At 40.6% G+C, this 27,787-nt stretch overlaps 1 long non-coding RNA gene across 1 annotated transcript in view; it reads right to left on the reverse strand.

The window, feature by feature from the left end:
- Positions 1–780: 780 nt before the first annotated feature.
- The window catches only part of LOC134508933 (uncharacterized), a 40,918-nt gene continuing 13,911 nt past the window's right edge, over positions 781–27,787 (reverse strand). Inside the window, exons 2-3 of the long non-coding RNA XR_010069183.1 lie at positions 4,695–4,878; positions 781–969 (exon numbers count right to left, since the gene is read on the reverse strand). This is a non-coding gene — a long non-coding RNA (uncharacterized LOC134508933). The remainder of the gene's footprint in view (positions 970–4,694; positions 4,879–27,787) is intronic.

The following is a 27,787-nucleotide window of genomic DNA, read 5'->3' on the forward strand; positions in this document are numbered from 1 at the left end:
CAGCTTCCTGAAAACCAGAGATTTAGGAGCCTAACTAAAACCCTTCTGAAAAGAAGCTGCTACCCACAAATCACTTAGAGAAGTCACGAAATCCCTCCCTCTCCATTTCCCATTCATCTGTGCCAGAATGTTGCTGAGTTGGCATCCCCTGCACCAGCAGTTATCTTTGAGCTGTTGAAACGCAAACAGTCTAATAAAGAAGATCAATTTGTGGAAGCATTTGTATTCCAGACTTCACATGTCTATCTGAGTTAAAACCACCTCTCTATGCAAATAAGGATTTGCATTAAAAGTGTGTTCGAAGTGACGAGTCCCTGGATGAATGCACAGCCTGCAGCTGAAACAATCTAGAGTAAAGAAATGCCACTGACCATAAAGGCTAGATGACTGTCTCTCATGAAGCCAAGCACACAGTTGTAGTCATGAGGGATTAGACCTCCTCCCTCATCCTTCATTTTTCTTTGGATGAAAATCTAAATAACCTAACAAAGTAGGTCAGTTCATAAACCATGAAGAATGCAAACAATACATCCAGCGCAGTATTGCTAACGTTAATTCGTATCTAAACAGTGACCCTTCAGAACTGCCCAGCTCACAGCATGTGCAGAGCTGTGGACCTCAGCTCTTGTTTAATGGTTCATTATCTCCTACTACCTCTCCCCCGACCCAGGAGAACCATGTCTGGCGTGCCTAATTACAACCATCTCATGAATGGTACAAACACAACCCATTTGCAACACCCATTAAAATGCAGGCAACCGTGACCAGGCTCACCTTAAACATTTTTTTCCATGACAAAGTGCAGGTACTGAACATGGTTTTCGCAGCGTCCTGCAGAAAGGTCTCCAGTCCACAATGCTGCTGTTTCCCCAGTAAGAGAAAGGCCTAGATAAATGCCTTTCTCGTTATTTCAGGGGGCTTTGGGTTAGCCCATATTTGACTGAAGGTTGTTATATGTACAAGAAAAAGCTGAAAGTAAAGTGCATTAGAAGTACAAATGAGAGGTCACCACTTAGAAATGTGTTAGCTGGTTAACCTCTGTGATTATTTAATAAATCACTCCATTACTCACTATTTAAACACAGAATACATGAATGAAACTTCTTATTTGTCCTTAAACACTCATTAAAGTAAACAACATTTAATGAATTTCTGGTTCCTTATTATTGCTTGGAGCAAAAGTGATAGATAAATAATCATGGTAGAAACCTTCAATTGACTAAAGTCAATGTACTTATGGCCCCAAACCCAACAATTTCACACATGCTGTGCTATTAGTGACCAAAATTTCAGTTGTGGTAAGGAATACATGGCTTACTATCTTCTATCTGGCTGAAAAAGCACTGCAAGATGTGTAAATAGGGAAGCATTGAAATAGTTTACCAATTTAGTATAATTTATTTTTTTTCTGTGCTCTCTTCTGAGAGGACAGATATAATTAATAGAAGCTGTAATTTTATTCTTTTTTATGGAGCAATTCCTATTAAAAAATGTAGATGAGTTGAAATTATAGACACTCTGCAGAAATGTCACCTGGAATGACAGTTTTAAAATGGGAAAAAAAATCACAACACTTCCTTCAATGGTTTTGAATTATTCCATAAGATTTTTTTAACATTAAATTGAAGCAACTTATATATTTAGCATACCACCATAACATTTTCTACATTTTGTGGAAAGATGATAAAATTAATTAAATCCTGAAAATAATAACTTTTGAATTTGTCTCAGTTTTGATATTGACAGGTACAGGCAGAATTTTGGTCATTTATTTAATGATAAAGAACACTGAAAGAAAGTTGATTGTGTTGTTTTTTTCACCAATAAAATGCAAGTGACCAACACAGGAGAATCATATCTTCAGTTTCAGCGGTTGTCAACATTTGTTCTTAGCCACGGTGCTGGAAAGCAGTGATGATGATTAACAGAGGCAGACAGTTTGGCAGAGGGGAAAGTAGTCTGCATGTTCAGGAAGACATTTTCTGCCTTAGGTGCATTAATCTTTTGTGTCTCAAATTGTCCCATGCTAATTAGACTTGCTCCTGGCTTTGAAGATTGAAAAATTGAAGATTTTTCCTGAACTTATCTCCTCTAACTGACAATCCCTGAACCTCATCCTGCCCCCAAATTAAAATACCCACTTTCTCCTGTATCCACCACAGCAGTTGCGGGTATCTCAAATACGGTGTGCTTCTGCCTCTCCAGCACACGTTCTTCACAGACCCCATAATCCAGGTCTCTACCAGCTGTGAAGTTTTCATGGACTCACGCAGAAAAGCACAAGAAGTATGGTGAAACCATCCTGGGCTGGTTTCTGTGACTCAGTGTGCTAAAGGTTTTCAATGTGCTGTAACTGAGTCAAAACATTTTTATGGAAAATAATGTGCTTTATCAGAGAACATATTTCATATCATTCCCCAATTGTCTTCATTGCCAATGGGATAAGAAGCAATAAAAAAGCCAAGATAAAATCTCAAATTTGGAAAAATGTAGCTCTTTTTCGATATATGAGTAGAAAAAAGTGTAGGTAGGCTTGTAGACTTTAGCAGTTTTGGCATGCTGCTTAACTGGGTTTTTGCATATTTATGCAAGAAGATGGTGCATGAATTCAGTTGACTCTAATACAGTTTTAGGCAGAACCTCATCTTGAAGGGCTGGTGATGAAATATTCTGCTAACACCTATCATATTGATTATGAGATGTAGTGAGAAAAATCCAGCAAAGTAGAATGGCTGGTTCCTGAGTGACCATGGGTAACTCTGCTATAATAAGGGATTGCAATCTAATGCATTAGTAAGACATAACTGTAATTCCATCTGGTTAATGCAGATTTAAAAACTCGTCAAAGCTAATTCTGCTGGGGCTGCAGTAAGGAATCACTTTGAATATTTGCGGGAATTATGTAGATAAACACATGGGAAAATGGCCCCAGACACTCCCAGTGCTGGCTGAAAGCCCATAAGGGTGTTACCCTTACCCCTTCGATGTTTTTCCTTCTAATAAATAACTTCATTGTGTTTACAGAAATGGCATATTCTCTGGGAAATTGATATTGTAAGCAGGATAAATGGTTTGTGTGAAGAGAGATTCTGGATAGTGATTGGAATTAGGTACAACAGATGTCACATTAACATTTGGCTGCCAAGATGTCAGATGAGTGATTGCAGCATGGAAATATTAGGCAAGTTGATAATGGGCTTCATAACACATGCTGCTATTGTTTCATGTTGCTGGAGTAAAAGAGCACCCTGAGTGAAAACAGAAGTGAAGCAGAGAGGAAAGGTATATTGCATTCAGTAATATACCGCAGTACTCAGTAATATTGAATAATCATTCAAGCTCAGCATTTCATACATTTCCCTATTTAGCATACAATAACATACAATAACCAAATCCAAGATTGAAAAAAATAACTGAAAAAAAAGTAACTGAAAAAAACTAAAGCCTACAGAGAAGGGATCCATGCCTATATTTTCTGCTATAAGACTCATGTTTAAGTAAGTATAGATACATTTCCCAGTGTAAAACAAAACCAAAACAAAATAAACTGTGAAAAAATATTTAGAAAGACTCCCTCATTCAACAGGTACTGATGTTTTAAAAGATGTATCTGATACTTGGTTAAGATGCTGCCTGGATTAGGCTCAGGTTATTTTAAGTAAGCATAAATCTAAGAAAATTACTCAGTCAACTGAAGCACCTTGATCTTACGCCCCCAAAGATTCAACTGGTCCATCTTTTTACAGCTTCTAAGTAGGTGATCTCCTGATCTTGGCGGTTGTCCCTAAGTTTTGCTGTGGCCACAGACTTCTGTGATACCTTGGCCAGTTATCAAGAGCTGAAACTCACTAGACTTCCTCATTATCCAGTTAATTACTCCATTTTTTACAGAGGGAAGCTCATCCCAAAATAAACGATTCACAGTAATGAAAATCCAGATGACTTAATTCTTTCTTTTGCCCCAAACTATAATTTTTCAACAATTTAGATATGAAGTTAATGACTGAAGTCAGCCTTATATAACTGGACGTTCACTTTCCCTGTGGACTTGGCCCAGAGTAGGAAGCACCCCAGGGTATTCACCAGCAGATTCCTACCACTAGATAAACAGGTCACAACATAACACCCACAGGAAAGCTCTGTCAAATGAAGCTCTTGCAACGAAACAAGAGTTCATCAAAGTAAGATAAGAAGAAACCATCAAAAACTGAATATATATTCCTTTCTACTTAAATTTGACTTATTGGATTACTGGAGTTGTGCTTGAATGACCTTTGTGAATGGACGTATCACTACTAAATACTACTCAAAATTGCTCTGTACCTCCAGAAAAAGAAAGCTCAACCTGGAAGTACTGGGAGGAAATTTTTTGGGTTTCATTATGATAGATACAAGAAAAAGAAGGTTTTGAAGGGTTTTTGGAGCAAGGACAAAACATAACTGGGACAACGAATAAAAATAGTTCATAAGACTGTCTGCTTTGGGGTAGACTAGGTGTGCTTGATACCTGATTTTTATGTTTATGTCTCCAGTTCCATCTGGAAGCTTGCTGTTCTGGGAAGACTGGGAGGGACCTGTGTGTCTATGACAAACAGTCTCACTACCCGTAGCAGTACCTCTGCTGCTGTGTCTCCATTAACTCAACTGTCACACTCAGGATCAATCTCTTCAAGGCCAACAGAGAAATTAGCCACCGCTCTGGACCAGCTGGAAGCAACCCCTCCTCCTGGCAAAGCAGCCAAACCCAGGGAGCTCCTCGGAGCCGCCAGCAGCAAAGTCATTTTCTTCCTGGCTCCCATGCCAAGAAAGCCAAGGAGATGGCTGCGTACCAAACAGCTTGCTCCAGACTCTGTTTGCGGTGCAGGCTCAGATTCATACCTGGAGAGGAAAAAAAAATAACTGGGGCACTGCCAGCATTACTGATGGCCACTGCTAATGCCTCTGACAACAAAAACTACGTACCAGTTCCAAAGTCCCTCTCAGGGATTATTCATTGCGCTTGTGAAAATGAACTTTTCTAAGACAAAAGAATGAGGTCTGAAAATATTAATTCTTCTCCTTATCCATTTTTACCCTTTTCCCCTTGTTCTTTCACCATTGCTTTTGCTTCATTGATATTCTACAAGATCGTCTCCATATAAATTTGAAATATACTTTCAGTGAAGCTCTTGGCTTTTCTCCCGTAACACAGAGCACACACGCTCTTCATTAATCCAAGAGATAAAAGGAGACTAAAACATTAGGTGGAATGAACTCTGTGAACGAAGAGAAGGAAATAAGACTGGACTGAACAGGTACAGGAGACACACAGGAGACACACAGAAAACACAGCGTGGATGCCATCTGCGCTCTCCCCACATTTATCTTACATTATAACAAAATGTTCAAAGCTTAATAATCCACAATATGTCATGCAATGACACTTACTCATCAGATGCAGAGATTAATACCTTCTGCTAAAATTCTTATTGCTGCAGATGGGTTAGTGAAAAATGTTTCCTGCGTGACTGTTACTTTAACTGGAGATCACAGTGTCCATCACAGGGAACTTTTTAATTGACAGAAACTTGCCTTTTTCCTCCCACTCACCATGAGGTCCTTAAACTAGTACAGTAACTTGTGCTTGGAATGTTGCAGGGACAAAGTGTCTTTACAACCCTCCAGCAGAGTAGTAAAGTCTCATATTAGGGGTTGGAAGACTTCTGCTACTGACTTTTCCCATGACCTTGAACAAGACATATTCACCATGTTCTTCTCAGTCCCTTCATCTGCCTACCTCCACCCCACACATACTTATGTGTGCATGTGTACAAAGGTGGCCTTCAAATTTATGCCAGTCTCTCTCTGTTTGAGGACTCCAGAAACTCCTACGATACCAATAAGGATTTTTCCTTACTTTATGGCAATCTGAAGACCCAAGAACAAAGGCAATCACCCCCTTCAGCACATCTTTCCAGTCACATCTGTGTCTTGCATAACTTTATTTGTCTTTCCAGCTTGACAGATGTTGTACATGAGATCTTTAATTGAATGTCACTATTCACACTGTGGATCTCTTTTAGCAACGTTATATAAATGAAAAGATCCTTGAGACCTACAGCAAAGCATATCATCCTTAGACTTCTTCCCAACTCACAAAAAAAATAATTAAAAAAAGAGATGGACTTTTCCTTTTGGAAAGAAAGAGTCAGTGAGTTTTCATGGTGCACCAGAAATGATTCTTAAGTGCACTCTCTGTCTTAGTCACAGAGTGTAAAATAAAAACGAAATTTAGCATTTATTTGTGTTTTCCCATGTAGGACTCTAAGACAAAAAGTGAATGCCTGTGCTGTTGGAACCAGTCCCCTGCAGTTACAGGTGTTACAGGTAATATAAATTCATAGAAAACCTACTCCACCTGCTTTGAGTAACTCAATAATTCACATTCCTCCTTCCTAAATTAGGATTTCCTGTCAAATACCACGCAAAATATCTAATTTTATGGTTTTCCAGTGTTCAAGAGTATTTTTTTCTCCCTGGCACTAGTAGATGCAGAAGAAATAATTGTTTATGAAACAAATTTTTGCAAGTCTATAACGCCAGAAGCCAGACCAGTATGAACCTCGATGCACAAAATTCCTTAAGACCTACCAAGAAAAGAATATCAGAGACAGTGGCAATGCTGCATTCATTTAGACATTTAGTGATTCTTCTGTAACAACCTGCATCAACCTGACTGACTGACTTCAGTCACCTTTTTTACTGTCAGCAATACACGCAATTTGTCAATGATGGGTGTGACTTCCACTGCCTTCAATCTGTTATCAGCTCAAATCAGTTATTATAAAAAAAAAAAAAGAAAAAGATTCAAGCCTATATGCTTATAGACAAGCATGAATAATCTAAATACTTTCAAGCTTGCCATACTGAATTAATTTATGCCACACATTGCTCATTTATTTTTCTAATTTGAACTCATAATAGACTGCAGGGGATAATCACCAGGTTCATTATAGTGTGTTTCTGTGTTTGAAAAAATTCATTTAAGACTTGATGTCTTGAAATATGTAAACTCAACATTTAATCAGACAACATCACTTTCTACAACCCATTTTCCAATCAATGCTGCAATTACAGAGCAGCAAACACCAGTCAGAAGCAGGTAGTAGCTACTGGTAAGTCTCTGGCTTAACATTTAAGACTTCATGAAGAAAATTAAACACAAGTTTATAGCCTTTTTAAAGAAGGATAAATTGCCTAAACTATTATCTTTAAGAGAGTAGAGGTAACAGTTTACTTCAATTTTGGTGCAGTCAAGTTTTATTTTACCAAATATTCTTTTGAAATAAAATATATTTTGCTTTCAAAATATCGAGACTTTTTTTTCTCATCTGTTATTCACAGTTTTTGACAAAAAATAACTGCCAATTTTAACTCAAATTCAGAGATATTTTGAATGGTTTAGCTATCACTGTAACTATTTGCTGATGATATCCCTGTGATGCCTATGTCATTTTGGAAAAATACTTGTGTATTTTTTCAGAAGAGTCCAGGGAGGGTCTGTGATTTATCATTATGCATCTTGAAAAAGAATGCACTTGACAATAATTAAAATGTACTCTCAAGCGTTATTCTGGAATTCTGCGGTTAGTGTATTATTAGAGACCATTTGATTTAATAGAAGGGAAAAAAAGATGCAGTTGTCTTTCCTATGCTTTGATGCAATTTAATGTGGTCATGTGTCTTTAAAAGAAAAAAAAAACCAAACACACAAATAAACACCAAGACAAAATAAAAGGAATATATATGTATTGATCAGGAACAAGAATTATTTTGTCCTCATTTTGAAAAACAAAGCATTTCATGCCCTTTACTGAGAACAGCTTTATGTGCCACCGCCAGATCTGGGACATATATGAAGGTATCCAAAATCCGAGGTTGCTAATCGATGTCATCAAGGGCAAAAGAATTAGCAATTATCCTGTGTGCAGCAGGTCTCCCCCTGTATGAGGCTCTTCAGTTGCTTACACAACCCACTACTTGTGGAAAGGCTCTCAGGCACCAGGATCCTCCAAAGACCATTGCACACACCACCAGCCTCGGGTAAGATCGTTTTCCCAGTCCATACAAATTGTAAGTAAAGAAATCAGCCTTTTTGTGTGAACAACAGTTGACCCAGTTGACCCTGATCTCTCCAAAAAACCAGCACATGTAATTTCCAATCAGAAGAAAATCTGAAAGCCAAACTTTTGACAGTATCACCACTCTGCTAATTCTTCAGTTTTTTTCCATCGAAATTTCATTACCCAAATTTGCATAGTCCATTAGTAATGTCATTCCGGTTAATCTTTGCCCTGGGGATATCTTGAATAATTTGAATTCCTCATAACCACACTGATAACTTGTCATTGCATTTAAGTGTCTGAAATCCCCAGTCAAATGTATTAGGGGCATCGTGAGTTACAAAAAGCCCAATCAGTTCCTCTCTGTGAAGGCCACACATTTTTCCCTTCAGTCCCAGTGCATGGGGGGAGACTTTTCAAGGGCTTTACTCTTCAAACAGCACTTCAGTTTCACAAAAAAAAATACCTCTGGTAGTAAAATTCACTATGTAAAACTGAGTGTAGCGTGCTGAGCTGACTTAGTACTTGCGCAGGTGACTTTGGAAACCTTGCTCCCAGTACTGTTCACTGGCTGTCGGCCAGATCGCAGTTATTCTCTCGGCTCTGTATTTCCCTCCCTTAATTTCAGATATCCCTTTGATGTCCTCCACGATGCAAGCAAACGGCTTCCCCCAGATCAAACAGCCCCCAGCCAACAAGCTCAGATCTTTTGTATCAGTATTTCTCCTACTGGCTTGGACTGCGCAATTAAAAACCGTCACAGAATACAAATTGGGCAGACTGGAAACCCACCTGCGTGACCAATAAAGCTCCTGAAAGGGAACGTTCCCTCTCAGGCAGCAGAGACCGTACGTACCGTACGACCCGCACAGGGAGCTGGAGTTCAAGACCTCGGCTCAGCACAGTTAAGTTCAGGCCGTAAAAGCGCGTATGCAAACGCACAGAATGATCCCCCAAGCGCGGTTTTGAGTGCCATCGCTGGCCTTGCGTGCCCTGCGGTGGGTAAGTCTCTTTGTCTGTCACGCTGCAGGATGTCTGATACAGTCCCAGGGAAAATAACTGCCAGAAAAGCGCTTCCTTGTTTGCCAGGCATTCGAACGCCAGAGCTGAAAACACCCCTTGCAAAGCTGCGTTAAATTCCCTGTGATTATTCCCTGTTGCTCGGCTGTCTGAGCTCCATAACGCATAAAGAATTCAGCGTGGGAAAACAAGGGATCACGTAACGGCAAGACAAAGGCAGCTCTCCGATTTTTAAGAGTTTAAGCCCAGACACTAAGGCATAACAACATGACTGACAAGCGCGTTAGTACTTCAAAGACCCAGAGAGGAAAGTGGCTTCTTAACAATAATCTTGATCTTAACTGGCAATAAAAGGAAAGATTCCCCACAAATCCTTGCCATACACGAAGCGTGTAAGAGAGTTGTACCATATGCAAAGGGAGGAACGAGGACAGCTCCAGCTACAGCCGCGTTGCAGCCAATGTCTGATACACCCTTCCAAAGCAGCGCAGCCTCTTCACTACTAATGGGGGCCAGGGAGAGGGGGGGAAAAATTTCTCCTTTGCCTTGACTTCTCACCTAAGCCTATCCCAGTACAAGTCCCATGCCGACTTGTATTACTCTTCTACAAGAGAGTCTGCATAAATAAGTGTGTCAAACAAATCAGAGAGGCCAATGAATTTGAGTATTGTTTATAATTCACATTTTGCCGTTATAACACACAATGGAAGTATTTCTTTCAATGTGCTTTTTCTAAAATCAAAAACGTTTCTGTGTTTCCCTCTTCTTCTCTCAAAACACTGGTTTTGTGATAAGAAAGGTTGATTTACCAACATATTCCTTCAGCGGCACTGCATTTTGTCATGCACAAATATTTTGCCAACATGGTTTGATGAATTTTACGTCTCTTAAAACAGAATAGGCAAGAGGAAACAATTGTTTAAATATTCCCATTTGTGGTTTTTCCTTACTGAAGAGGCCTTGAAGAAAAGGCAGAAGAGATGTGCTGTAATGAACCACCGCTGTCTCCTCAGACTTTCAGCTTGGTAACATTTGCTTAAAGTATTCCACAATTAGAGAAGTTGAGATTTTGGGGTACAAGTGTCCCAAACCAGCCCAAGGTATGCCAACCTTAGTACAGGAAATCCAAAATTGGCCAAAATTATGCTGATCCTTGGCTAATTTGGGATCGAGAGTCCAATGACTAAATTGCCCTATGGTTCCACAAAAAATCCCTCACAGGTGATTTACGCCACCCACGACAGAAGAAATGTTGGAGCCTGAGTCATGTAAAAGAACCCAGAGAGACAGCAAAAAGAACAGGATAAAAGTTAAGATTAAAATTACTCCCCTTATTCCTGTCTGGATCTATTTAAGTGTACACATCGTCTGCTGCTCCACTTCACATCACACCATCTTGTGTTTGCTTTTTCATCACCAAAACTTTACTGCAAGGCATGCATCAAGTTAGAAACCTTGTAAAATCTCTTCTGCTTTAATTTCATGCCTCCTCTGCCAGGATGTGAACAAGAAAACCACCTATTTAATTGCCTTTAACATCTCCTTGTGACATTTCTGGTTCACTGTGCCGCATCATTGTTCTTTGATGAAGATATAAAACAGAGTTCACATCGTGAACCTTGCCTCGGGCTTTTCTGAACAACCCATGATAGGCTTTTGCAGGTACAAAAGCGTAGTATGTTGCATAAAAGCTAAAGTCAAAGACGTCCTCTTGCAATTTGTACATTATTATCTATTATACTCAATGTGAAAAGGTGATAAAATACAACAGTTTTTTCTGTGGTGAGCACCTTTGCATAAAGCCAAGCTATGAGAGGAGTAACTCAATCATACAAAGGAGTGATATTTACATGCGTTAAATACTTCTCTCACGTATGTGAACATCTCATGTAATTAATACATTTATCCTAAGAGTGCTAATGAGATTGAGATGGTTCTTCTCTGGAGGAGTGGCGTCTAAGACAACAGATGATTTGCTCAAGGTCACAGGAGGTGGTCGGGGTAGAGTACAAAATCCTCCCACCTTCAATATCGCAAGGTCACATCTTAACCATTGCATCATTTATAATTCAGATACTGACATCCAAATGTCAAGTGTTCAGAAGACTTTCCATATTACCCTCAAAGATGTCTTTCTGACTTATTCCATCAGAATCCTCAGAAGCTTCTGCCACCTCAAGGAGCAGATGCCTGTTCCCCGGTGTCTCTCAGAGGTCTGAGAGCATCCCATTGCCCAGGGACACACGCTACTGACCACCACCGCAACTAGGTGTGGAGCCCGGTCAAGCCTAAGGGTTTGCTGTTGGGGAAGCCATAGAACAAAGGTGGAGGAGTTACTTTCTCAGCCTTTTGCTTTTCGTTCAAAGCAAATCCACGTTCCCAGGTGTTTGAATTTAAGCTTGTCCTGTGTCCCAGGAATTGGCTCTTTTCCTCTGCACCACCCAGTTGTGCTTCAATTGAAAGTGCAGAGTGGTTTTGGAGGCACTCTCAAACTTAAAAGGCAAGATGGAGTATTTTCCTCCCTCTTCTGCTTGATAGGAAGAATTTGTATTCAGAAAAGAGATAACTGTAGGAAAAGCCTATTTCCCATTGACTTTAATGAAGCCAGGGATATGTCTTCAGGCTCAAAGGTTGGCTGATGTTTAATCTTGGTCAAAGGTTTGCTCCTGTTCCTTGACAAAATGAGAAGCATATCAGAATGTCTAAAATATCTAGGACATGTTTTTCAGGTACCAGGAGTTGTATACAGCATGTGCTGTGGTGAAGCACACATTTTATCTCTGTGTGATGAAGGGCTAGAGAGCAGCATCTAAAACGATGCTAAAACCATCAGCAAAAAATATATTACAGTAATTAAGAAATATTTCTGCTACTAGTGGCACTCTTCTTTAGGATGTACATAAGTGTAGGCAGTATTAATATATAAATTTCATTTCTAGTTAAGAGTTTTTCCCCAAGTAATTAAAAACATGTAGAGTACGTTGGAAGTGTTTAAATGTATTGCACATTAAATGGGCTCATAAGGATGGGGGACACAACTGGGTGGGGAAAGAGTGGAGGCTGGAAGAAGAAGAGGAAGAAGGGAATTACAAAATTTGTGTGTACAATCACGTGCAATTCATTCAAAGTTAAACTAGGCTCTGTGTAAGATGAGCTAATGACAAATAGAAATGCAGCCCTGTTTGTGGGACTGTATAGCAGGTAAGCAAGCTAAGGAAGCACCCTGTAAACTCTTCGATCTATGACTATGCACATTTCTTTCTTTATAATGGCTTTCCATGGCATTTCTCTTTCACTTCTTCAGATAGTTGAATACTCTCTAGATCTTCATGCAAGCAATATTCCACCTGTTTATGGGCTTTAGATTTTCCACAGAATAATGAAAATGTCAGATTTATTTTAGTACACATGCCTAAATGTGTAAATCACACCTGTGATAATCTGATGTTGGGCTGGGAGAGTAGAGGGAAAATCACCGAAGACACACGCTTGCCTTTCTTCCAGGGGAATCGATACATTCCCAGCAAAGAACCACCGACTGAAGGGATTTCACATAAAATCAACCTCAGACATTTCAATTACATCATTGATCTTCTTGGTGCTTCATAGTACTTGCCATTTACATTCTATTTCGCTTACTTGAACCTTTTTATTTTTATGAGTTGTTTTTTACCATTCTTCCTCGTATGAGGTGATAGGACAAAACTGGCACCTTTCTGACCAGTTCCTGTCAGAAGAGCAACGCAATGAGATTGTCTCAGCCCTGATCTCTCTGCCAGTGAAGCTTGTCTGATACTCCCTTGTACTGGCAGGACGTTTAAGCCTCCAGCCCCAGGAATATTCTTCAGCTTTCCTTTTCACTGAATCTTCTACTCAGAGAAGAGTATTCAGGGGCGTTTTACTTGCTAATGACCTGCAGGAGTGTACCTCAGATATCAAAGAGATTAGGCAGTGAATTTAAAGAAACTAGTTCTGTGGTCTTGGTTCCAGACGTTATTCCTCTCCATCCTCAGTAAATGCAGCAGCTGGGACTCCGGCACACCAAGGATGAGCCCCTGCAGAAATGGAAGCCGGTAGCTTATGGTTGAGCTGTGCTTCTGGAGAAACCTTCTGCACTGAGAGTCCCTCATTAAAGAACAGGATGACATTCATCTTCATTTCTTGAACGGTACGGCAACCAGCCTTTTGTATTATCAATCCAGGGATACCAGTATTTATCTTACAGATGCTGGTGAAGGCCCCCTTTCACAGGTCGGATCGTCCAACAGGAGACATCCTGCCTCCCACACCTCAAAAGCTAACGCCCAAGTAACCTTTAAGGCCTGAAAGAAAACATCTCCAGATTCCTGCACTGAAAGGCTAAATTAATTCAATGGCATTACCATAGACTGCACGAAATAAAGCGCACGTTTCTTTCCTTGCAGGATGAGTGCCTTCTTAATAAGGTTGTTCTGTTGCCAATAGACCTGAGTTCTGGCCAAATTACAGGACAGATGCTAAAAAGTCCCCTCAGAGTTTAATGGCCGTTGGGTTAAGTGACAGACACATTTGCCTAAGCATCCCGGTCTGGCTGGCATTGTCATTTAGCCCATGAGATGATTCAAATATGCTTTCTATATTTACAGTGCATATCGGTGCATTATTGTGAATAAATGCCAACAAAAGGCATTAAACTCTTTCCTTGGCTTGGTGGAATGCCAATAACATTGTAAGATTCTGTGTCAGGAAAAGCTATGTTTATTTATGTCTTGATCGGGTAGTCTTCAAAGACACTGAATGAGTTCCCTGAGAAATCTGTAAAACTACAGAAATGAAAATAATCACAGTTTATGTTAGAGTACCAGGAAGTCAAATCATTAGTTTAAGATAATATCTCCCCAAATCCACCTATAATACAAAGGAAACATCGTGTTTGTCTTGCAAACAAAGACAAACATTAGCTTGACAAATTTTGCTGTGACGTAAACAAGGATTATAAGAACGTTTTACACAAGTAAAAATATGTTCTGAAGTATATTAGCTTGCATTTGTTTTTCTTAAAAAAAAACCACTGGAAACATATTTTAAAAAAAAAAACAAATGAAAGCAAACGTGAGAATTGAAAGTAACATTGATATCAAGTTCCAAAGGGAAGAGCAGCAATTTGAGCAGTTTACGTGACCAGTTACAGAATTTGATCATGCAGAAATTATACTCATTTAGACTCCAGAAAAATATTTTTTTGGGGCTGTAATCAGCTATTGAACTTTCTTCAGAGTCTTTTATTACACTATCTGTGTTTCTTTAATCTTGCTTTATGTCCCTGACTCATATGTCTTTATCAATTTTAACTAACAGCAACAAGAAGTAGTGGTTTATTCGCAGGGAAAAAAACAGTCGTCATACTCCCAGCCCAATCCCCAGCTTCACTGTCCAAATACTTCTGGTCAGAGCTGGTTAGTGACATCATTTTTGTGAACATCTGTCTTTTTCCCCATTCTATACAGCATTAACAGTCCATTGCCACGACACATTCACTTTTCCAATATTGCAGATGGCTGCAAGGACAGTGGGATTTCCTCCGGAGGGCTGCTGGTCTAATGATCTGCTGCTATGATCAAAAGGGACCGAAAATCAGCTCACTTACCGTGAATTTAGCATAGGAATCAGATGCCACCGCTCAGAACCCAACTGTTCAGAGGGCAATGTCAATGTACCATCTGCCACCGGAGAGGAATGTACGAGGAGTGAGGTACCTTAAATATAGTATCAGAACCAGATAAAGGGTCAGAGAACCCCACAGGAACATCTGATATGACCCAGAGCAAAACTCAACCCGAAGTTAAGCAGCTGCTTTCCTTTATAAGGTTTTTGCTTCTTCCCTGAAGCATTATGGTAATGCTCTCTGCTGGAAATACACTGACTCTGGATTAGACAATGCTTTCGTTTATAGGAACCAAAATTCCTGTGTCTAAAACTTACCAAAGCGGAAAAGAATCCAACCCAAGGAAGAAGCTCACCCTCTATTCTCAAGCAGAACAGTCTGAGTTTAGAGCGAATTTCTTTCCCCATGCTGTGCTCAGCTCAACTCTAAAGTAAAAAAAAGGGTATTTTGGCCAACTCCTCACGGAAACCAGCACCAGGAAAGAGGCAGATAAGACAGCTTCAGACCACAAGAGCTGCTTTTGGCTAGACAAATATAAAATCGCAGGAGCTATAGTCTCTCACACCCCCCGCAGGAGGATGGCTGGCCCCAGCAGCAGCGCCCCAGGGAGAGGGTTGCCGGGGAAAGGGAGCACAGCGAGGTGGCACCGGCACCTCCTGTTGGAAGGAGAATAGATGTGCCACCAGGGACTGACACTCGCTCTGCTGCAGAAGGCAACGCGCGAGACGTGTAATAGACCATAATAACTGAAAAAGAGTTCAGCCGGCATGCCTTTGTATTTTTGTAGCTATCTTTTTCCTTAACCAGCTGAGTAGTTGTTTTTTGTTTACAGATGAACGTGAATACTTCAATGGGATGGGGGATCACATCCAAGGTGAAGGCTTTCTGAGAGGCAAAATCTACTTATCCTCTGTAATCAGGCCAAGCATCTCCAATCTCACCACAACAGGAGAAGATGCCTGCACCTGTTTTCATTTTATTTTCTGAGATTTGCTTAACGTCAGCAGGTGCAGCACGAGTTTCACACACTACCAGTGAGGGTTTTCCCGAAATATTCTGTGCCATGCTGTTCTAAGGCTGGTAACAGTGCCAGACACTCTAACAAGCACTCGATTTCAGTGAGTGCACACATCTCCTAAGCTCCTACAAAGACAGCAGCATGTTTACAATCAACACCACAAAACATCAAAACTTAAATGGCGCATGGCAATAAGGGATCTTTTTTATTTTATATCAGAGAGCATAAGCACGCATGATGAGATTAAGAGAGAGAAAACTCTTCATATCCTTCTCTATTTTTATGCACTTTGGGCATATTCTTCTCATCCCCAAATGAGCATAACTGAGTATCTGCTGCAGAGCTCCCCTAAAGGAGGGGGAAAGGCAGGTTTATCCCCAGCCACGTAACATGCATGTCACATACCACTACTTGCAGCAAAATCCTATGCCAAAAGTGTTGCCAGAAAGTAACTTCTTCTAATATACACTCCTCTGAAAAGACTTTTGAGCAGCTAATTTTCTCAAGTAGCAAATAGAATGGGGGAGGTCGCTCGGAGAGCGGCCCACTGAGACTTCTGCCCTGGAGTATCGAGGCTCCTCCTGGATCCCAGCTCAGTGAACCTGTTAATAACTTATATCTGATGGTCTTTTAATGGGATGTAAAAACTTCTAAAATGTGCTCTGTTGTGTTAAAAGATTTACTAAGCAAAGAGTGTTAGAGAGGACTGGAGGGGAGGGAGGTGGTTTGTTTAACTGGGGTAAAAACAGAGGGTCGAATTCTGACTACTCCCTGCAGATAAATTTGAAACACTTCCAAGGAAGGTGAAAAAATAAAAAGTGCCTTTAAAGCCAGAATAATCTGGCTTTTTTTTTCCTGTATAAAGTGTCAATGATCACAGCTAATGTCTTTCACTAAAAAGCAAGCTCATGGGTTGGTAACTGGGCCATTTGTTTTGCATTTTTCTAATTGGCTCTGAATGCGCAATGGAAACTGAGTTAACATGAGTTTTCTCTGACAGTTTGTTTACAGGTCAAGCAGATCTGCATTTGGTAAGAAAGGTGTGATTTCTATAAGTTAAAAATCAGGAGAATGTCTCTTTGCTCGTATTTGTAGGGAAACTACATTTCTGGCAAGGTGTGAATTGAAATGGCACTCTAGGCTGGAGGAGTGAAATACAGAGACAAATTAGTTGCTGAAGATTATTCCTTAAAGCAGCCTTGAAATATTCAGTTTTCCATTCTTTAAGCCTCCGAGTTTCAGACTTTACTGCTCTGCCCGACTGCCTTGCCTGCAAACACTCGCCTTTCTTCTGTAGGCAATACCCCCACTTTGAAGGCTCAAAGATCGATTCTGACACCTTCTATTGAAGAAAAATTGTCCATAGTCAATTTCAATTTCTTGCTACACGATAAGGAATTTCAACCTCTGAAAAGTAGGACTTTACTCCTTTCTTGCTCACTTTGCTTTTGTTCAGCTGCTCATACAGCTGTAGGGAATTCTGTGGAAAAAATCCTTTAGGAGACACAGCTGGAATAACCCATGATGAAGAAGCATCTGCTCAGGACTTTGCCCTCTCACTCGCAGAACCACTCCTTGCATTTCTGCCCCAGGTCCGCGGGGGCCCAATAACGTGCCCGAGTTGAACTTAGTTTCCAGGTCAATTTTTGTTCCCCGTTTCAGGTGAAAGGAATGTCACGTTTTTAGTGGCAGGTCTTTAGGGGCAAAACCTGCTGCCGGGAGAGTCAGCGTGTTTGGGTTGAGATGCTGAATTCTGACTAGAACTAAGGGCCATAGAAATAAAGTTCACTGTGTAGGTAGTTCCAGCAAGTCTAAAATAGTGTTATTCAGGTGACACAGGGATTGCACAGTGCACTGAGCAGGCTATTGAATATCCTCAGTTAACAGAAGTTTTCGCTCTAAGCCATCAAGACTGATCAATATTCAGCAACAGCCATGGGAATGAGGAGAAAACAGTATCTCTAACCTATATCTGCTTTCAAGGAACACTCAATTAATTTGTCCAAAAGAAAAGTCCTCTCAAATCAACGTTGCCTGTTACTGATTTCCTCATATTACACTACATCCGTACAAACCCTTTGGGTGCCAGTGAAATGGAAATGAATCCCCACCCCACCTACCACCCCCAGAATTTTTTTTCCTGAAAATAGGAATTGAGGAGATTGGCTTGCAATTCTTCAGCCCTATTTTAGTTTCCGCTAAAAGGGGAAAAAAAACCCCCACAGATATGCTGTTACACAGACAGCTTGACTGTCACTAGCACTTTTCAAATTACCCTGTGACCAATTTTCATCCTCTTTTCTTATTTTTCTACCTCCTACTCGCTAGTGAATGTCCCACAAACTCAGGCAGGAAAACTTAGATCCTCCCCCACAAAAGATGGCATGCAGCTAAGGGTATAGTACAATTCCTAATAAAAACCTTCAAAACTGACAGTGTGAAAGTCTCACTCACATGAAATAATAAGACACTTGAAAAATCCTGCTCTAAAATCCTCATACACGAATTGAACACCTCCCTTCTTTGATTTCAGCGGCTTTCATTCCAAACTTCCATCATCATTATGCTATTCCTATTGACTAGGTACAATGTTTTGGAAATGAATTGTAAATGAGAGCCATTCCCCTTCCTCTTTGCTGAATGTCCATACATTGGAAGTTTGGAGGGTTTTTTTTCCTAAAGCTCTATGAGTATCATTTTCTTAAGTATTCCTCTTTGAAAGCCCCCACGCAGGGTTTCTGTAAAATGAAGGTGAAAACCTGGGATAGGAAGTATTAATAGTTATAATTGTTCTGAATACAGAAAACCGGTTGGGAAATTCTCTAAAATGCCTCTAATGGCTGTCACATTTCACTGCCTGACATTTACATGTAATCAAAGTGTCAAGAGGTTTCACTGTCCGTAGCTCAAACTAGATTGTAAAAAGAGAATGAACGCTGCATTTAAACACTGGCAGACTACCTTCAGCATCAAATAGGAAGATGTGAGGAGTATGTTAAACACACAGCATTGGGTTTTTTTGGTAGTTTACAGACATGGTTTGACCCATTCCAGCTCTAAACCGAAATCCCATTGAGAAATTAGAGAAGTATTGTCTTTCTAGGGATTCTTTCGAAAGCTCTTGATCTCGGTGAGAGTTCTCATCCAGAGTCGCACATCTCTGGCTCTGGAGAAGTAAAGTCCCTTCTTCCTCTTCCAGAGTCAGTCTCCTTAGAAGGACTGTACTGAAAATCAAATCTCTATGTTGGAAAAAAATTAATAAAGCTTCAGAGCCAAAGGAAAAATCTAGCATAATATTTCTGCAAGTGATGCTAAGCAAGAAATGCAGCGTTTGTTCACTCCTTCACCCCTTACTATTAAGTGCTTAAATTATGGGTCTCTTGCAGGCAGCTCAATGGCAAATGTGTCCCTTCCTACATGGGTGGCATAATCAGGGTGTCCAACAGAAGGGTTGCTAGTCTGCCCGGTCTCTAGAGAAATGTTTTGCTAGCCTCTGCTCCCAGACTAAATGAATAAGTCTGTCTCAGTGATATTAGATATGGCTTTAACACCACCACAGGCTTCAAATACTAGGAGCCAACCTTGCATCCTGCAGATGACAGTCATGCTGCTGGCACACATGGACCCTACCTGTCATAACAAAACAAACAATTTCTCTCTCTTGCTGTACCTCCTGCATATCTGTATCAAGCCTTGTCTTTCTGGGAATTGAAAACAAAACAGCAGGAGGGAAGATGAAAAGGTTCAGAAAAATACACATATACAGTTTTGGGTTTTTTCCCCTAAGAAATTTCAACATAACCTTTGAATGCACTCCAGTAATAAAATTCCATATACCAAATATGAACTATTCATGGATTCAAGTTATACGCTTACAGAGAAAGGCCATGTACTGCTTCTCCATTTGTATTGGAATGAAAAGAAATCGTGATCAAGAACCATTTTATCACGTTTACCTTTAAATTACTAACTTTTACCTGATCAGGAGAAGTCAAACCTCACGGTTGAGCACCAGGTCTTACCAGAGCACCAGACCTCCAGCCCCAAGACCTTTGCTGTGAACCAAGAGCATGCTTAAAACTATTTGAGGTCAAGGCAGAAACACAGGGTGAAAAAGAAGATACACTGTTGTGGAGTTACACTGATGACCTTGCACTTAATTGCAGTTAGGCAAAGGAACCATTTGTCCTAGAAAGTGTGTAAGACGAACACAAACAAACAGCGCCAGTTCAAATAAGATAAATTTAACAGAATTGTGGGTTACAAAATCATGCGAAGTCACCTGTACACAGGCAACCACATCAGTGATACTAAACAAGGCTGAAGCTGTCTGAATTACAACCTTGGAAACACTGGATTATGGCGCAAACGTAGCAGAATTGGGATCAGTTAGAGAAAAGTAATTAGGAGAGAAGTCGCTTATTTGGGAGAAGTTTGGGTGGAGACAGGGAGGTACAAGGGTGGAGAAGAGGTGCACGGAGGGAGAGGACAAATGGAAAGAAAAGTTTTAATACCAGGTGCATGAATGTAGAGGGGCAACTGCGGAGTTACACAGTCAGATTTTGTCCCTCTTAAAACTGCTTGTGTAACAAATGGGAGTGACAGTCAATGGCACTCATGTGTCTCTCTTCCCCTCAGCAGCTAGTAAACCAGAGATTAACCTGAGCTGGAGAAAAACTCAGTCACCTAAAGCACAGCAGCTGTTGCTGGCTCGCTTCTTTTTCACCTCCTGAAGAACTTCTTCTGAAGTTTGGTGTCAAATCAACAGTTTTTATTCTGTTTCACTATTCAGTGCAAGACAATGAGCAAAATTCTTCTTCACTGTATGCCTGCCCTGGGAGCAGATGATGAAGAGAGATGGGAATGTTCTTGTCTCTGAGTTTGTGTCATGCCAGTGCAAGTGAAGGCCACGGGTTTCTATCTAAACCTCCAGGGCTTCCCTACAAGAATGAAGAGAAATCGTGTTCACAGAAATTAAGAAACCCAAAGTCATGGTGGGTTCCTATTAGCTTTTTGCTTTCAAAGAGCTCAACTTTCCTCCCCTTGAGCACATTCCCATATGGAGAGAAGAACTGAGCATATCACGGTGTTATTTCAAGACAAGTGAGTCTGACCAAGCATTTTTTAGGACAGGAGCTGGAGACTGTTTCACAAAAAGCATTGCTAAACCAAGCTTAAGGAATTTCAGAGCAATTAAAATGCGCTTCTTTTTAAGTTTGCTTCTCCCCATGTTGATCTTCTGAAGTGAGATCAACATGCAATAACAGGGATGATAAGAATTCCTCTCTTTGCATCCAGAGCTTTCCAGTTATTCTTGGGGAAGAGAGGACAGAATCAATGACAGCTATAGAAATTCTGCCTGTTATTTTGTTCATTAGCAGACTCTGAAAGCAACACCCCTGAAGAATGGGGTGTAAGACCTGCTTTGTGTCAATACTCTCTTTCACATCAGGAACTCACCCAGAGGCTTTTCTGTAAGAACAACCACGACAAGACAGAGATTTCCCTTGATTATAGAATATAGACCTTGTTCCTTGCCAGTCTAAGCTCAGAGTGATCGACAAGCTAGTTTGTTCACCAAAGTTCAGTTTTGCCTTGAAAGCATATTAACAGCCAAGTCCACTTACACACAGGTCCTGGCAGAAATGCTTTGAAATCTGGACTGACTAAAATGAACATGGAAAGCTCTCATTGGTTTCAAAGGTAGGAAAGGTTTCAGGAAATAGCGTTGATGTAAAGATTTTTGTTAAATATTCTTCTGTATTGTATATTCGGGAAAGCTTTACTGCTGTATAAATGTCCAAATCCCTCAGTAACTGAAAGAGTCCAGCATGCTAAAACGTGAGCACATTTCAAAATCTAGTCCCAGATACAATAAACCTCTAAAAAGGAAGAAGTCGCAATGGAGATGGGCAAGGGCAATGTGCCCACGAAGCTCAGGGAATAATGCAGGGTGTGACTGACCACAGCTGTTGCAACGAAAGCTGACGTTATCTCAACACATAGGAGACTGCTGGAGTGAGTCAACTGATGGTGTAAACATTCCTCCCTGAATTCATTGAAAGAGTGTGAATGTCTCCCAGAGTCAGCCAGACCAGCATGGCGGGGAGTGAATACGTGGCTTAGACAAACAGAGTATGAAAACTAAACAACAGACAGAAGAATTTTTAAGGCAGAAATGGGCTTGATCTGACTTTTACCCATGTATTCCTTGGGGAAGATTGGGGATGCCCAGTGTCCTGACGGTGAGCAAATTATAGAGATGAGTAATGGGAATCACAGTGGTATTGTGACTGATCTGTCTACTGCTATTGCTGTATTTTGTGAAGTGCAACTTATATTTCTATTGTGTTTTCTGTGTATTTTGTATCAGCCTGCTAATTCAGAAATCTCATGTAACATCAAATGTCTTCAGTTAAGTAAATTTTATATTAAACATTACACCTTCCAGGCATGGAGTTTGTAGAAGAATCTGGTCAGAGAGTATTGGACTCTGCCACTTGGCTGCACAAAACCGCAACTGCCAGACAATCTTTCAGAAGCTTCACTGCACTCTTTTTAAGTCTCTTTTGTAGGAGAACACAGCTACTTGTTGTTTCTGAGGCTCATGAATTTTCCTCATTTTCTGGAGAAGGGGTACACTAGTGTTTGTCAGCACCAGAGTTGTAGGAAAAAAAATGGTATTTAGTTGGAAAATAAGTAAAGGCAAGTGCAAATGACATGAAAATTTTTTACAAAGAATTGACTGCGTTGTCCTCCTACAAACTCTTTCTCTATTGCTAATTCCCCAAGCCACATTTTCTCTCCATATTTTCTGGTTGCTTCCAAGAATTGTCCCAGAAAGATGGCACTGTCCATCTTTTCCTGGTTGCTCAGATTGTGTTGCTCTGTTCTTCCTTGCTCAGTGACTTCCTTGTCCATACTGTAAAATGCCCAAGGAAACCTGTGGGTTTTGGACCGGTTACAGATAATCCAATCTATAAATACTACAGCCATGCAAAAAACAACTGGACCATAATACTTTGCACATGGTTTGGCCTAAATGACCTTGCTTTGGTTTCTGAAGGGTCATTTTGTAATTTAATGTTTCACATTAATTCCCTGTGTTGAAAGATTAAACTTCTCATAAACTCACTGAGTAAAGAAGGAGCCATTCCAGAACTTCTCAAGATGAAACCAGCCATGAAAGTACTGCACATATATGTGGAATACTCATTTTTCTAAGTGGTTACTTTCTGTGTCTAGCCTTACAGAAAAATTAGCCTGCTGAAAAACAATTGCTCTAATTGAACTGAAAGCCTGCTAGGTAAAATTAATTCCAAAGTATAGGTTTAATAAAGTCATAGATAAGAAAGTATCAATATTGCCAGCTAGTCTTTATACTACATTTCTATTGATGGGAGAAATTCCTGTGGTCTTTTTTCAGTCCTACAGTTACAAAGAATACTATAAAGCAAATTAAAACTGATATTTTAAACTCATGCAAAAATATAAGCAAAATGGAAGAAATAGTTACATTTGAGCTGCATTTCCAAAGCAGATGGTTTACTTTAATGCGTAAGGCAAGAGAAGGGGGAAGGAGAGGATCTGTGTGATGAAAAAAAAAAGCCACAATGAAACTCTGCAAATTCATTCTGTTCCTCTCCAAAATGAATATTCTCATATTGAAGCCATATTGAAGAAAATTTCAAGTGATCCTTTTTCAATCAGCTGTCTTAAACCACAAATTTATGGTCTGGTTTAGCAAGCATCTGAAAGAATGACAAGCAGAAAATTGCACATTCTTAATGAAACTTCCTTGAATAAGTCAGATTTTCCAGAGGATTCAGAAAACAGTTTGTTTTTTCTTTTTCTCTCTCTAAATAAAGCCAAACGAACTCGTGCCTTCACTTAGTCATTTAAAGGCAAACAGGTTCTGAGGGGTCACTTGGCTACTACCTGAGTCAAAGATACTATATTCTGAGCACTTTCAAAAAGATGCCCTTGATTTTCAGACTTATCACAGGAAAAATGTCATCCAAAGAAAAATGAGATGAATTGAACTCAGACACTGCTTCACTCTCCATTAAACTGCAAACATACGCTCTACCCTTCTCGTTAATACAAATATGGAAACGCTGACAACGTTGGTTTGGATAAAAATGCAACGGAAAACTAGCACTACCAGCCACCTCGTCTAGATGGGAGCAGTTAATGTTGGCAGTGCAGTGCCAGAAATCCCGAGTTCTTCTCTATTTAAGTCTCTAGCCATCACATTGATTTATTGTATTCAGATTAAAAAGAGAAAAATGCAAAATAAACATCATATTTACCCCCAAACGAGCTACTGTGGATATAAATTTGCTTACGTGTTTGTCATCCAGTTATTGGTAACAAACAGGAATGTAACATGAATTCCACAGAGAAGACTCTTGCTTTATTGATGGTTGAAAGTGAGTTATAAACATTTAAAACACCTGTGGCTCTGCACTCTGATGATACATATCTAAATTTCCTACATAAATCCAATTGTCATTTAAAAGTTGTAATCCTGTCCTCAGAAAGTAAGATCCTATAAAACAGCTAGGTGAAAATGAAATTTAAAGGAAAAGCTCTGAAACATTCTGTACATTCAGGCGTGTGAAAAATTTGCGCGTTCTGTAACGCACAGAATCTGTGAGGGAAACTGGTCATTTAAGGCTGCATTAACTGTGTAATACAGGATGTTAGGTGACCAATGAGAACACTCATGTGAATCTCTAATGCAGCACAAACCCTACTGTTGAAAAAGAACCTAGAAGGTCCCATCACAAGTTCAAAGCACCGTCCCCACGACACTAACCTCTCCCCCAGTAAAGTCTGCAGAAATGGGTGGATCTCTTGAGTGCAGCTGGAGCCTGCACGAGAAAACAATTGTCCTTGCCAAGAGCATACATTGCCAAAGCTCCTGCAGTTGTCACAGCAGCCATGAAGTGTCCCCTTAACTCCACACAAACGTTGTCTGCGCCATGTGTGGAGCATGGCTGAGCTCTTTCCTCTTTCTCCTCTCCAGTGGCGTCAGCAAGGGGAATCACTGCTAGCTCTCCTGCCTCCCCTCAACAATACGTGTAGCCCTACGACAGTCGAGGGTTGATGAAGACTAAGTTTCTTTGCCAGGTATCAAGAAGGATCATTTTCTGGCTCTGCACTGAGTACAAACAAAATGATAGATAAAGATATATCTGTATATATACATATTTCTCCCTGTAGGTACAAAGCCTGGAATGAGCCAGCTGTGGAGGTATTTCGAAAGCAGGTATTGTCCTTCTGTTCTCTTCTGAGCAGCACGCAGGACAGACTGAAAGCCAGCCCACCCCGGGAGGGTGTCTGAAGCAGGGCTTGGGTCTTGGCCAGTGACTCTTTTCTTCTGCTCTGCTTTCACTGCTCCTTTCCCTGCAAACTGAGAACGGGAGAAACCCCTGCACTGCTTTCTGGTTTGCAGCAGAGTCGTGCTGCCTGGGCGTGTGGGAGGCTGCAGCCGCTGCGTGCTGCTGCTCCAAACAGCTTCAGGCACCATCCCAGCAGATGCAGAACACGCGTTCTGGGTGTTTGCACGAGGAAAGATAGACTGAATGCACAGGCGCAGTGCTCTGAACCACACAAGGAGAATAGAAATCATTGGAAGCATGGAAATTCAGGTGACGCCAAGCAGAAAAACTTCTCAGAACTACATTTAAATACATGTCTTAAGAGAAGAGGCTGAAAGATAAAATCAATTGCGAAATCACCGAGCTGTGCCCTGGAAGTAACAGGAGAGATCATGTTAGTATCATCTGGATCACAGTTCACATGGATTTTCTTTTTTGCAATTAAATAATCCATAGGGTATTGATTTCATGAAGCTTCCTTCACATACAGAGTCCGAATTGGAACCAGCTGCAACGTGCCAGCTCTTGTGCTGTTTATTTAAGAACAGGATACATTGCTCAGTTGAGTTTCCCTGTCCAGGAATCCAGGGGACAGTCTGATGCACCGCAAAGTGAGAAGAACATTACATATTAGAAAGGTCTCAAAGGGCAAAAGCTAGAACCAGTAGCGCGGGTTAATTTTGAAACTTGGACTACAGCCAGCCATTTTCAAAACTGACCAAAGGAAAATTGCTCATTGTAGACCACCAGTCACAAAGTGAAGGCAAACCTGAAGAAGCCTGAGGGACTCAGTTTTGTTTAGTAATTCCCAGTTTTGAAAGGGATGGGTTCAAAAATCATGCTGCACTCCCATATCTCAGATTGGGCAACCTAATCCTGGGAAGTCTCCAAGTCACTCTTACTTGTGAAAATTCTGCTCACAATTAAAAACAACTGGCATTTCTTGGAATGTATAAGGCAAGATTATTTCTTACATGTATTCTCTCTTGAGGGGCGATATGCATTCCTCCTGAGGGAAGTGCAATCCAGTGCTGCGGGACGGATTTGGTTTTAGTCTTTGGTATGAGTATTTCTTCATACTTGTCTTTGTAGTACTCATTTTGTACATTTCAGTGAAGTTCAGTTTGCAAGTTGGTCAAGAGATTCAATCTCCTTCTACTATAAAAAATGGGAGATGGCTTTTTGGTACCAACGTCTGTGTGAAGGATTCCGCTGCAGTTTATGTTACTGCAAGTCTGGCATAATCCCATAAAAGTCCCTTTGGTGTCAATGAGCATTTAACAGTAGTTGAATTTAATCAATGTTAACAGCCTTACTCCATTATAATTTAACAGTATGATGTCTTGGGAGAGTATTGAAAATTACAATATGCATAGTAGAAAGAGGGTAACATAATTTATTATTTCAACACGGGTCACTTTCAACTGCCTGAGCTGTAGTGGGTGGTTGTTCCATCTTCCTTCCCTTCTAGCCACTGCCAGCTAATAACAAACCAGGAGCCGAGATGAGAAGGCATGCTTTCTTTCCCCGTGTCCGTACAGTGACTGCTTCGATAATTCTTTTATCAAGATCTGGGCCAGAACACTCTTGTATCAGACAAACAACAATATTGCTCTAATGAAGTCCATTGGCTTTTTGAGGTCCTGAAGTTAAAGCGTGTTTTGCTGCAGTACAAAGTACAAAGGGAAACATTCTCTAGCACAGAGGCCTTACAATACTGGAATAAAATAAAATAAAATTCGCACCACTGTTACAATCATGGCCAGAAAGAGCAGACATCAACTTTGTGCTTTTTTTCTCCAAACCACTTAGAAAATCACTGTCTGATTCACGGCAGAAATTAAAAGCATTTAATATTTCAAAAATCAACAGTCTAATTAGCATTAACAGCATTCTTAGTTGGATGATTAACTCCTTTTGTAGCTGAATTAAAATCACACATTTAACGGAAACAGTGAAGTGCCAGAAAAAAACCAAAAACCAAACCCAAAAGAAAAGGAGAAGCCATCTGGCTTGGGTATCCTTTACCAGAACATGTTAGAAATTCAGAAGTGCAAAGATGACAGTCCTTTCCTGGCTAATTGTAAAATTAATGTTGTATTACGCGTCCCGTAGAAGGTGTGTGCCTAATGAAATGACTAATGTGCTGTTAAGCATTCATTATCTTGCTCATTGTTCATTAGCTGTGACCCTTCTTCTGCAGCAGGGGCACAGGACTATGAGATCATGAGCTGTCTTGCATATTCTTTGCAAGCCTGTGCAAGGGGCCAAACAAAGCTTGAGATTTTCTTGCATGCAAGGATCCCCACAAGTTCCACAAACTCGTACTTCGGGTCCCCAAAAAGGTCAATGGATCAGCCGTCAGCAAAAGCACGAGTAGCTGATCGTCTTTGGGGATGAAGCAATGAGTACCATGGTTTGAGCTCTGCCAGGGGGTAGAAAGCGTCGTCAGAGCCATGGTGAAGGGAGAAGAGGGGTGCCAGCTCCAAGGACCTCTCTGAAGGGAGTCTACATGGGTGCAGGTATGTCTCAAGGGAGGTATGCCGTGCAGGGAGATGATGACATCTCTCCCACAGCCCAGTGAGGAGAAAGCGGAACGTCAGAGGAAGCCCTGGGA

The sequence above is a fragment of the Chroicocephalus ridibundus genome, chromosome Z, assembly GCF_963924245.1.
Source record: "Chroicocephalus ridibundus chromosome Z, bChrRid1.1, whole genome shotgun sequence".
In the NCBI taxonomy this organism is placed as follows: domain Eukaryota; kingdom Metazoa; phylum Chordata; class Aves; order Charadriiformes; family Laridae; genus Chroicocephalus; species Chroicocephalus ridibundus.